At 39.2% G+C, this 13,474-nt stretch overlaps 2 protein-coding genes across 14 annotated transcripts in view; both read left to right on the plus strand.

Moving 5' to 3' along the window:
- Positions 1 to 13,474, plus strand: part of myo18b (myosin XVIIIB) — an 880,426-nt gene that overhangs the window by 159,504 nt on the left and 707,448 nt on the right. The gene's annotated exons all lie outside the window — the stretch shown is intronic.
- Positions 1 to 13,474, plus strand: part of sez6l (seizure related 6 homolog (mouse)-like) — a 148,887-nt gene that overhangs the window by 24,747 nt on the left and 110,666 nt on the right. For 3 of the 13 annotated variants that reach the window (XR_015501495.1, XM_087271301.1, XM_087271304.1), the window contains exon 1: positions 697 to 796. The exons of the other annotated variants lie outside the window; for them this stretch is intronic. The gene's annotated coding sequence lies outside the window, so the exon portion shown is untranslated. Of the gene's footprint in view, positions 1 to 696; positions 797 to 13,474 lie in introns of those variants that run through there. 13 annotated transcript variants of the gene reach the window in all.

A 13,474-nucleotide genomic window follows, 5' to 3' on the forward strand; every position in this document is an offset into this window, starting at 1 on the left:
AGAAGAGATTAGCATGGCCAGTATAAGCTTCATGACAAACCTTTAATAAAAATACAGTAGTATCACAATATTGTGATTACTGCTCTAAAATAAGTTCTTTTTAAATGTCTGAGTAAAAAACAACCTTTTTATCACATTAAACACAATACATAATATTTTGGAACAGTAAACATGTCAGGCTAAAGAATTTAAATAAATCATTGACTTCTGCTCTCTTCGTTTAAAGGAAAAAAGCTGAATTAATATTGAACATGTTGTGTGTAATACCGGCTGCTCGATATTGTATTGATGTTAAATGACAGTCAAGCTGTATTAACATTAAATGTGCACTACTTCTACCACAACAGTGCAAGTATTATTATTTGTTATTGTTTAACTCTTGGCAGATTGCTGTAGTTTGTTTTTAGGCACAATTTGAGTAAATAACCAAATTTGTCCTTGATTGAACTTGCGTGATATTTGCAGAGATGGAGGTGTCGGGGTTATTTTTATGAATTTAAGGTCATTTTGATCCAGATTGTACAATGTTGCTCATGTCTGAGTCTATATTTTGTTATTAATTAATCTATATTCGTCGTTTTTAGAGATTACCAGTTGTGAACGCGGGTTTTTTTCTGTGTAGAGCGTGATCAGCCAATCACAGCGAGGCTGTCGCGCATGCGCACTAGAAATGTTTGTGTTTTACCATTTGCTTTTACCAAACAAACGCAAAACCTCGTTTAGAAAACCAAACGAAGAATAAAGAAGAAAACTGGTTCATTCACAGCGTTAACAAAAGTATAACAGAGTCATTAAGGTAGGCGAATCAGCTGACTTGACATTTAATTTGATTTTAAACCAAATTTGATGAGAAGAGATTAGCATGGCCAGTATAAGCTTCATGACAAACCTTTAATAAAAATACCGTGGTATCACAATATTGTGATTACTGCTCTAAAATAAGTTCTTTTTAAATGTCTGTGTAAAAAAAACAACTTTCTTTATCACATTAAACACAATATATAATATTTTAGAACAGTAAACATGTCAGGCTAAATCATTTAAATAAATCATTGACTTCTGCTCTCTTCGTTTTAAGGAAAAAAGCTGAATTATTATTGAATATGTTGTGTGTAATACCGGCTTCTCGATATTGTATTGATGTTAAATGACAGTCAAGCTGTATTAACATTAAATGTGCACTACTTCTACCACAACAGTGCAAGTATTATTATTTGTTATTGTTTAACTCTTGGCAGATTGCTGTAGTTGGTTTTTAGGCACAGTTTGAGTAAATAACCGAGTTTGTCCTTGATTGAACTTGCTTGATATTTGCAGAGATGGAGGTGTCTGGGTTATTTTTATGAATTCATGCTCATTTTAATCCAGATTGTACAATGTTGTTAATGTCTGAGTCTATATTTTGTTATTAATTCATCTATATTCGCCGTTTTTAGAGATTACCAGTTGTGAACGCGGGTTTTTTCTGTGTACAGCGTGATCAGCCAATTACAGCGAGGCTGTGGCGCATGCGCACTAGAAATGTTTGTGTTTTACCATTTGCTTTTACCAAACAAATGCAAAACCTCGTTTAGAAAACAAATGTTTGTTGTTAAATGAGAACGGATTTGGACTTGATTAAGACAGATCAGAGAACTGAGAGTGTGTCTGTGTGGTGTTTACCACTGTCCTGTCTTTAATAAACTGCAGACGATGCACCAAAGCCAGTGGTGTCGGAGAATTCTTTGTGGTGAGGGATGAAGTCTGCTACATATGATATTTTTGGAAATCACCAAGCGACCTCCCCCCTTTTCATTGTCTCCTCCACTTTCAGAACCACTGGTCTAGCAAATACAAATCTGAACCGGAAGTGATGCAACATGTTGTTTCATGGCGCTCATTTGCAGCCGTAGGGTTACTTGGGCATATATAGGCAAAGCATTTTTTGTTGTTATTTTGGATAGATAATGAAGCAAACTTGTGTATACAGTAACCAAGAACAATACAAGCACTTATGTCAAGTTATTGATGAGAAAATCAGCCCCATCTGTAGTCTGTATGTGATCTGAAGTCATGTATTATTGTAGTTAAGCTATTTTGGACTGAACCCAGCAAGTCTTTATCTAGAAACGCTAGATTTTAAGTTCTCACATCCCTGGTGTTCACTTTGGATGAGGTCCTAAAATAATTGAGTTCTCATTGTTTCTGGCACTGTCTGCATAGCTACCATTAAAGGGAACTGGATCTTACCTTCACTCTGGTGATTATGATTGGAGCGCTTCCACTTTACAAAACACACAAAATATTAAGAGCACTCTTTACCACTGACTCAAATGAATCACAATTAGTGAAATAATCCACTCATGTCTCTATTTATTGTTCATCATTGTGTAGGTGTTTGTCATTGGTAGAAGAATAGCGCTGGTTGCTCTCTTTCACACAATTACAGTCAATGAGGACTAAAGCGTTTACACTTCAAAAGCTCCAGAAAAACTCACGGTAGTTTACAATGAGTAAATTAAAGATATTTTTCATTGTTCAGCAGTATATATGCAGCCCTAATCGATTTGTGAACCACATGACTATTAGTGTCTGTGAATATTTAAAATTAAAGTTGTTATTAATTGTTGGTCATCCAGTCTTTAACATCTTTGATACACTCAGTTAGCTCAGACAGTTCAGACATCTCATCAGGTTTAGTTGAAATATACAATTTTCATCTGCGTAACAGTGAAAGCTGATCCCATGTCTTCTAGTAATGTCTCCCAGCGGTAGCATGTATATTGTAAACAGCAAAAGGGCCTAAAGCTGATCCTTGAGGCACTGACTTGTGAAAGCTGCCCATTAATATTCGCAAACTGGTAACGATTATGATCATGTTGTTCATTTCGGTCACTAATCATGATGTATATGATATGATATAATAAGATTTTCATACTATTACATTTACATTTAGTCATTTAGCAGACGCTTTTATCCAAAGTGACTTACAAATGAGGACAAGGAAGCAATTTACACAACTATAAGAGCAACAATGAATAAGTGCTGTAGGCAAGTTTCAGGTCTGTAAAGTCTAAGAAGGAAAGTATTAGTAATATTTTATTTTATTTTTTTTTTTTTGGGTACAGTTAGTAAGCTGTCTTGAAGACAGCGAGTGACTCTGCTGTTCTGCTGCAGTTAGGGAGTTCATTCCACCAACTGGGCAGATTGAGCGTGAGCGTTCGCGAAAGTGATTTCTTCCCTCTTTGGGATGGAACCACGAGGCGACGTTTATTCACAGAACGCAAGTTTCTGGAGGGCTCATACATCTGCAGAAGTGAGAGCAGATAAGAAGGAGCAAAGCCAGAAGTCGCTTTGTAAGCAAACATCAGAGCTTTGAATTTGATGCGAGCAGCAACTGTTAGCCAGTGCAAACGGATGAGCAGCGGAGTGACATGTGCTCTTTTAGCTTCATTAAAGACCACTCGTGCTGCTGCGTTCTGGAGCATCTGAAGAGGCTTGATAGAGTTAGCTGGAAGCCCGGCTAGTAGAGAGTTGCAATAGTCCAGTCTGGAGAGAACAAGAGCTTGAACAAGGAGTTGAGCTGCATGTTCAGATAGGAAGGGTCGGATCTTTCTGATGTTGTAGAGTGTGAATCTGCAAGATCGAGCAGTTCTAGAAATGTGGTCAGAGAAGTTTAGTTGGTCATCAATCGTTACTCCAAGGCTTTTCACCATTTTGGATGCAGTAATGGTTGCCCCGTCCATCTGGATTGAAAAGTTATGGTGTAGAGTCGGGTTGACAGAAACTACAAGCATTTCTGTTTTCGTGAGGTTCAGCTGAAGATGATGATCTTTCATCCAGTGTGAAATGTCCAACAGGCAGGCTGAGATGCGAGCTGGAACCGAGGGATCATCAGGATGAAGAGAGGTATAGCTGGGTATCATCAGCATAGCAGTGGTAGGAGAATCCATGTCTCTGGATGACTGGTCCTAGAGATGATGTGTAGATGGAGAAGAGAAGTGGCCCAAGAACAGAGCCTTGAGGTACCCCAGTGTTTAGATGCTGTAGGTTGGACACCTCTCCCCTCCAACACACCCTGAATGACCTGTCAGAGAGGTCATTCAACAAGAGTATTACATCTCTTGTTGTAATGACATTACATTACAACCCCTCTCCCCACAAGTTCAAACCTTGTATGAGTTTCTTCTGTTAAACACAAAAGAAGATATTTAGAAAAATGTTAGAAATCTGTAACCATTCACTTCCATACTAGCAAAAACAAATACAATGGTAGTCAATGGAGACAGGTTTCCAACATTCTTAAAATATCTTCTTTTGTGTTTAACAGAAGAAACTCATGAAGGTTTGAGGCAAGTAAAGTGGGAGTAAATGATGACAGAATTTGTCATTTTTGGGTGAACTGACTGTGCTTTAAAGCAAACTGGCAGCACGGCTTCTGAAAGCGGGCCTGAGGATTCTGGCGTTTCTGTCAGTGTTATTTTCTCCAGGCCAGAACTCAGTGTGTGACAGACTGTCTGTTCTGCACCTTCGCAAACTCACTCATCTGGAATTTGTCCTTCTCTTCCCATCACATCACTGGTCGTCTTTCTGCACGGATCCTGATATACAGCGCTGAAACTGAACGATAACACAGAAATCCTTGATTATGATAGAAGTCATCGCGTCTTCATAATAATATATTGTTGAAGACTAAATTATTTACTTTCATGTGAAATTTAAATTTTACTTAAAGTTATTTAATTTAATAAAATTTAATTTTTTTTAAAAAATCTTAAAGTTATTAGTAATTTAATAAATAAAATTTTTTTTTGCCTGATTTCTCAAAACCTGTTGGTGAGTCAAAATCAGGGCTAAAATCATGCAGTCTGAACTCAGCATTAGGGTAATTAGGCTATGCTAAAAGGTGTAATAATATTAACCCTAAAATAGCTTTAAAACAATTAAAAACCGCTTTTATTCTAGCTGAAATAAAACAAATAAGACTTTCTCCAGAAGAACAAATATTAGAGGAAATACTGTGAACAACTCCTGAATCAGTTCAACATCATTTGGAAAATAATTGAAGAAGAGTAAGTATTTTACAGGAGGGTGAATCGATTTCCCCTAAGCTGTATATCATCATATTGCACAGCTCCTAATGGCAACAAAACTGAGCAGAAAGGCAAGAACATCCTTTAGAAAATGTCTTCTAGAAACTAAGGGTGCTTTCACACCTACACTTTTGTTTCGGAACGTGTCTCGTTTGCCCAGTTAGCGCGGTTCGTTTGGCATATGTGAACAGGGCAATCGCGCTCTGTTCCGCGCCAAAGTAATCGCTCCGAGATCAATTGAATGAGGTGGTCTCGGCTCGATTGAAACGAACCCTGAAGCGGATCGATTGCAGTGAGAAAGCGTTCCGTTTGGAGTGCGGTTATATCACAGTGTTTTATGGATATGTAATTGGCTTACGGCTATATGAAGAGAGAATTATGAGTAGGGCGGGAAGTTTCGCGAGTCTCTGGATGCCCGCAAACGAGTGATGATCTCCCGGTAATCTCGCGTCTCCCTCCCAGTCCTCAAATAGGCATTGTCGCGCACCCTTCTCACCCCTCCTTGCCGCATCTCTCCTCAGACACGTCGCGCGCACACCCTGTCAATCACCATCAAACCACCACCTCTCCTGACAGCTGAGCGGGACGCTGCAAAATAAACCCTGACACTCTGACCAATGTAAGGAGAGTTTACTCACACGTGACTTGTTTTAGCTCTTTTGGTCCGTTTAGAAACTTTGCAGTGTGAAAGCAAACCGCTCCAAGAGCAAAGAGCAACAATGTAACAATTGTAATCTCTGTTTCAGAACAACTGAATCCATTCACAGGTGTGAAAGCACCCTGAATGGCGGTGGGGAGGGGTGAGAAGGGATGCCTATTTGAGGACCGGGAGGGAGACGCGAGATTACCGGGAGATCATCACTCGTTTGCGGGCATCCGGAGACTCGCGAAACTTCCTGCCCTACTCATAATTCTCTCTTCATATAGCCGTAAGCCTATTACATATCCATAAAACACTGTGATATAACCGCGCTCGGATCGGATCGCTTTCTCACTGCAATCAAACCGCTCCAGGGTTCGTTTCAATCGAGCCGAGACCACCTCATTCAAGCGATCTCGGAGCGATTACTTTGGCGCGGAACAGAGCGCGATTGCCCTGTTCACATATGCCAAACGAACCGCGCTAACTGGGCAAACGAGACACGTTCCGAAACAAAAGTGTAGGTGTGAAAGCACCCTAAATCAAGTGTGTGAGATGTGTTTACAGAGGACGACAGGCTCAAATGTGAGTGTGTGTGCAATTATGGAGACCTGAGCGTTGGGTCATTTGACAAACAGCTGCTTTTTGACTCATTAACAGCTCTATAATTATCCATCAGCAAAACCATCACTTATATTTTCCCTGCATCGCTCTGTTGTTGAGTTATTACTGACACCTTGATTTTGCACGGTGGCTCAGTGGTTAGCACTGTCGCCTCACAGCAAGATGGCCACTGGTTCGAGTTCCGGCTGGGTTAGTTGGTGTTTCTTAGTGGAGTTTGCATGTTCTCCCCGAGTTGGTGTGGGTGCTCTTGTTTCCCTCACAGTCCAAACACATGCACTATAGGGGAACTGATGAACTAAATTGGCTGTAGTGTGTGAGTGTGAATGTAAAAGTGTATGGGTGTTTCCCAGGACTGGCTTGCAGCTGGAAGGGCATCCGCTATGTGAAACATGTGCTGGAATAGTTCAGTCTGCTGTGGCGGCCTCTGAAATAGAGACTAAGCCAAAGGAAAATGAATGAGGCGTCACTGTGGCGCGGTGGGTAGCACGACCGCCTCACAGCAAGAAGGTTGCTGGTTCGAGGCCCAGCTGGGTCAAGTGGCGTTTCTGTGTGGAGTTTGCATGTTCTCCCTGTGTTGGCGTGGGCTTCCCTTCGGGTGCTTCAGTTTATCCCACAGTCCAAACACATGCACTATAGGGGAACTGATTCACTAAATTGGCTGTAGTGTATGAGTGTGTCTGTGTAAATAAGTGTGTATGGGTGTTTCCCAGTGCTGGGTTGCAGCTTTGAAGGGCATCTGCTGTGTAAATCATATGCTGGAATAGTTGGCGATTCATTCCACTGCGTTCCACTCTGAAATAGAGACTAAGCCGATGGAAAATGAATGAACTTGAATAGCCCTTGTTGAAATTGCAAAGGTGTGTGTGTGTGTGTGTGTGTGTGTGTTCAGGATATGATGATGCTCTTCTGTCTGCTTCTCAATCCACCGTCAGCTGTTTGTTTGTTTGTTTTGCTAATATTGTGTTTCTCTAATAATCTGATGTGAAAACAAACGGTGAGCTCCGCTAAATACGAGCTCGAGCTAATCTCCGAGGCGTCGTTTGTTGGCCGGCGTTCTGCTATTATTTCAATTAAGCATGTGGGATGTTAAAAATAGCTCCTGAGAGTTGTGTCTCCAGCAGAATACGCTGTTTCATGCGAGATCGCTGCACTTGTATAAGCTCTGACAGCGGGGCAGATTGTGTAATATCTGCAGCTTTGTGTGTGCGTGTGTGTGTGTGTGTGTGTGTGTGTGTGTATGTGTGTGTATGCAGTGGCTCTGGAAAAGTGCTTTCCGCTGTATTTTCCTCCTGGATGAGAGTTTGAGCTTTGCTGACTGACAGATTCTCCTCCTTATTCTTCACTTTGAGGATTTTCTGAGTCTCTCACACTTTCTCCAGTTTCTGTGTCCGACATCACCCCAAAAACACGTTCACAAAACATCTTACAGGGATAGTTCAGCCACAAATTAACATTCATTCATTTTCCTTCAGCTTAGCCCCTTATTTGTCAGGGTTTGCCACAGCGTAATGAACCACCAACTATTCCAGCATATGTTTTACGCAGCTGATGCCCTTCCAGCTGCAACCCAGTACTGGGAAACCCCCATACACACCCATTTATACAAACACTCATACACTAGAGCCAATGTAGTTGATCAGTTCCCCTATAGCGCATGTGTTTGGACTGTGGGGGAAACCGGAGCACCCGGAGGAAACCCACGCCAACACGGGGAGAACATGCAAACTCCACACAGAAACACATTATAATGTTTTTATTCATTCATTTTCCTTCGGCTTAGTCCCTTTATTTATCAGAGGTCACCACAGCGGAATGAACCGTCAACTTATCCTGCATGTGTTTTACACAGCAGATGCCCTTCCAGATGCAACACAGAATTCACACTCACTAATTCACACACACTCATACACTACAGTCGTTTGCAACCCTGGCTCATTCTGGAAACGCAGCCCCGCAGACGTTTCTGGAGACTGCGAAATACGTCTGGGAGGTACGTCTTTGTGCAGTTTTTGTGCAGATTTGTCTTACTTGATTTCTGGAACCGATCTTTCCCGGACTCGAACCCGGTCGTTAAACACGGCGGGCTCCTCCTCCTCAGCGCCTCCGCTTTGCCGACGAAACACGACGAGCTAACCGGACAAACTGGTTGCGGCGGGTAAGCCCTCCACACGGAGGAGGTGAGCCATCAGCCGGCGAGCGCGAAGAGGAGCGGCGTCACACCGCCCCATAGCGTTCGCTTAAAAAAACGAAATGCAGCCATACGTACCTCCGGTCAGTAAATCGCTGCCTCAAGAGACGTCCGCAAGGCTACTTTTTCAGAATGAGCTTGGTTCATCAATTCCCCTATAGCGCATGTGTCTGGACCGTGAGGGAAACCAGAGCACCCAGAGGAAACCCACACCAACATGGGGAAAGCCGGGACTCAAACCAGCAACCTTCTTGCTGTGAGGCCACAGTGCGTCACCAAAATAATAATATAATTATTAATAATATAATAAGAAAATCCATAAAACTAAATATTCATCATGTGATTTATAAATCTGAGAAAAAATTAGCATATTATTTTAAATACTTTTCAGATAAAAATGGTAAAAATGGGTGGTGATTTTAATTAAATGGTTATTTAAAAAAATTACAATTATAAAAAACTGTTGAAGTTTTATCATTATATATTTTTGGATATTAAAATATAATTGTTTTTGAAAAAATTAAAATTTATTAATACAAATTAATTATTATTAAAAATATGAATGCTTAAACTAATATTTTTATTTATTTATCATTATGATATTTTCATTCATACATTTTCCTTTGGCTTAGGCCCTTTATTCATCAGGGATCGCCACAGTGGAATGAACCACCAACTATTTCAGCATATGTTTTGCACAGCAGATGCTCTTCCAGCTGCAACCCAGTACTGGGAAACACCCATACACTCATTCACACTCATACACTGCGGCCAATTTAACTTATTCAGTTCCCCTATAGCGCATGTGTTTGGACTGTGAGGGAAACCGGAGCACCCGGAGCTTCCGTGCTCCTCTGAGTTGTTATACAGTATATATATATATATATATATATATATATATATATATATATATTGAAGCCGCCAGGAACATTGCCGCCTTTTTTGGCTCAACAACTCCTAACATACATGACAGATGAAATAAATGTTGAATTGTGCATGAGCGAGTGCTGCTGCAGGTGCAGCTTCAGCTTCAATCCCCCTGGAGCAATCTGTGTTTGGCTGAAGGGTGAAATGTGCATCTTTTCTTCTCTTTGGGATCAAATACTGGCTGTAGCAGCTCTCAGCATTTAACCTTGTTTATTAGGTCAAAAGTGTTTCTAAAAAGAGAGAGCGACTTGAATTTCAACAACTTTTGAAGAGCACTGAAAAAGTTACCCTATAGTGAAGCCTTTAAATGTCACTTTAAGCTGTATAGAAGTGTCTTAAAAATGTCTAGTAGAATATTATCTACTGTCATCATAGAAAAGAGAAAATAAATCAGTTATTAGAGATGAGTTATTAAAATTATTATGATTAGAAATGTGTTGAAAAATCTGCTCTCTGTTAAACCGAAATTGGGGGAAAAAATAAACATGGAGTCTAATAATTCAGGGCGGCTAATAATTCTCACTTCAGCTGTATTTCTACTTTCCTTGTGCCTCAAATTGATTTTTTTGCATGACTCCCAAAAGAAAATTGCACAACTGGCAACAAAATCAGCGTTTCCATGCATACTGATAACCACAAATAAAAATGTCCAAATAATAAAGTCTGATCAAAACAATAAAACAAATTAGTTTAGACCTGAAAATATAATTTCAAAACAAAAAAAGCATGATATGAGGTCTTTTCTTGAAGGCAAATGGGAAACGTGTTACTGCTACCCAGATAGAGAGAGAGAGAGAGAGAGAGAGAGAGAGTGAGTGAGATCCTCTTTGACATCTCCCATTGCAAACGTGAGGAAACAGTTTAGCGTAAGAGTTTCACAGCTGAGCATCTGTTGCCTCGGAGTGTTAATGAAATGATCAGACAGTGTTAATCAGCCCTGACGGATCGGGTGAATCCCACAAAACTCACTGATTGCCCAGCGGATCGGCTCATCTTGACCAGTGCATCCCTGCTCGTCCTGTGTCTGCGTGCACGGGATCCTTTTATGAGTTCAGCTTGTGCATCATTTCAAGGGTTATTAAATGCGCTCAAATGTTTACCAGTTGGCGAATTTGGAAGAGAAGTGGGTCACTTTCTGGTGCAGAACAAGTCAATGTAGGCTCATGGGAAATATGTGATCCTCAGAGCACAAAACAAGCCATGAGTGTCAATTTTTTACCTCTGATGTCTTTTTTTAAAGCAATTAAAAAGCAGGATATAAAGTTGAGGAATTCTTTGCATTAAAAAAATTATTTTTTTTGCTCCAAGACCTTTAAGTATTTAGAATAATGCTGCTTAAATCTCTAAATATTTACTGTCACCAACTGATGTCTTTTTTTACCATTAAAAAGCAGTAAAAACCTGAGTAATTTTTTGCATTAAAAAAAACTATTTCAAGCATAAAATGGTGCAAATTCCTGCAAATATATCCCTGCAACTTGAGGTTTTGACCTTTAATAATCCAGAATTTGGCTCCTTGAATCTCTAAATATTTACTGTCGGCATTTGATGTCTTTTTGAACCATTAAAAAACAGGATTATTGGATTTATTTTTATTTATTTTTTTGCATTAAAAAAGTCACATTTCAACAATAAAATGCTGTAAAATCCTGCGAATATATCCATGCAACTTGTAATGCAAACTTGTAATGTTTTTTTGTGCTCCAGGACCTTCAAAAGTTCAGAATAATCCTCCTCAAATCTCTAAATATTTACTGTCGCCACCTTTTTTTTATTGTATGCCCATATTCACAAAACATTAACATCAAAATGTTTTAACATGTTAAAGAGAATGTACAGTCTTGAGAGTGAAAGTAACAGAGAAATTAGTGTAAAAATATATATATATAAAAATAGGTGAAGAATAATTAAAAGTACAATTACATCATCTTAGAGTAGTCTTTAAGTGTAGATTAAAACAAAAAGTGTAAATGAATGTCAAGGATGTTGTGTTAATTTAAGAGAGCTCTTTTATGTACTCCCAAAGGGGAGACCAAATTCACCAAAATCTATCAGATGTTTTATGTTTGTCATAGGTAAGTTTTTCTAATGGTAGCCATGTAGCAATCTGTGATATCCACATTTTAAAAGATGGAGCTCGTGATGCAGACCAGAGTAGCAAAATACTGTCGCCACATTTTTAAAATGACTAACCAACTCATGTATTTTTTAAGTCATTCAAAAGTATAGGATCAGTTTAAGATTTTTTTTTATTGAATTAATTTTTTTGCACTGAATAAACATTTCAACCATAAAAGGTTATAAATTCCTACAAATATACCTATGCAATTTGATATTTTGTGCTCCAGGACCTTAAATAATCCAGAATATGGCTCCTTGAATACTGTCGCCAATTGATGTATTTTTTTAAAGCAATTAAGAAGCAGAATAAAGTTGAGCAATTCTTTGCATTAAAAAAGAGAAAATTTTCAACTATAAAACATTGTAGATTCCTACAAATACACCCATGCAACTTTTTTTTTTTTTTTTTTGTTGCTGCAAGACCTTAATTCAGAATAATGATGCTCAAATGTCTAAATATTTGCTGTTGGCATCTGATCAGTGTCTTTTTAAAGCTATTAAAAAGAAGGATAAAGTTGAGGATTTCTTTTGCATTAAAAAAATAAATTACAAGCACAGTATGTTACCTGCAAATATACCCATACAACTTGATATTTTGTGTTGCAAGACCTTCAATAATTTACAAATGAATAATTTACTTTTACCAACTTGCGTTGTGAAAATGTAAACAATTATAAAGAAAAACAAAGTGAAGGAATGATTAATAAAAATCATACTATTTCTGCCATAAAATGTTGCATTTGAGGTTTTGTGCTGCAAGATCGTCAAGAATTCAGAATTTGACTCCTTGAATCTCTTAATATTTACTGTTGGCATATGATGTCTTTTTAAACCATTCAAAACAGGATAACGTTGAGGAACTTTTTGCATAAAAGTAGTCTCATTTCAACCCTAAAATGTTGTATATTCCTGCAAATATAGACATGCAACTTGTAATGCAACCCATGAAACTTGATGTTTTGTGCTGCAAGACCTTCAGGTATTCAGAATAATCCTCCTCAAATGTCTAAATATTTACTGATGTCTTTTTAAAGCGATTAAAAAAAAGCGTGTCCTCTGCTAATCGGCGGTGACGCGGCTGCGGCTGTAATGATGCATGTGTGTGTGTGTGTGTGTATATGAGTGATGGAGAGCATCAGCGCTGAACTTTAAAGACGCTCCATGATGAATCCCAGCCGCCGAATATGACTGTGTGACTTCAGCCAGATGGAGCGGTTGGTGCAAAAGCATGCTCCATCTGTCAGGCGCATGACACCTCCATTTCCGCGCAGCATTTTACATGCTTAATATTTCAGCTCGCCTTTGCTTCAAAGCAGCGGCTGACAGGTCGCATGTTTAGAAACGTCCCGACCTGTTTCTCTGATTTGACTGCCTTCGATGCGTGCTGAGAAACAGAGTTGCCAAGCCATTGCTTCTTACAGACACTCCATATCTCTAGGAGAGAGCTAAACAGTGTGCATTTCTGAAGTGAGTGTGTTTGACAAACCATCTGTAGAATCTCTCTCTCTCCCCATATGCATTGGACACTTAAAGGAGTTATGTTCCTTTATACACGGTGTATAGTGCGTCTCTGATGTCTCTATAGTGTGAAGTTTCAGCTCAAAATTGAATGGCTGCCTCCTTGTTTTCACCAGCTTGCAAATTATGTGTTTAATTGTGTTTTGTCACTTGTAACCGCTTGGAGGGGATCGGTAAAATGAAGTGCCAGATCAGATTTCAGAGGTTCCGGATCCAGCATGTTCCGGCACAAATTAAGCCCTGTGTGTGTGTATATATGTGTGTATATATATATATATATATATATATATATATATATTAGGGGTGTAACGATACACTCAGCTCACGATACGATGTGTATCACGATATAATGTTCACGATTTGATATGTATCACGATATTTGGA

Source organism: Danio rerio, chromosome 10, assembly GCF_052040795.2.
Source record: "Danio rerio strain M-AB ecotype USA chromosome 10, GRCz13ab, whole genome shotgun sequence".
NCBI lineage: Eukaryota > Metazoa > Chordata > Actinopteri > Cypriniformes > Danionidae > Danio > Danio rerio.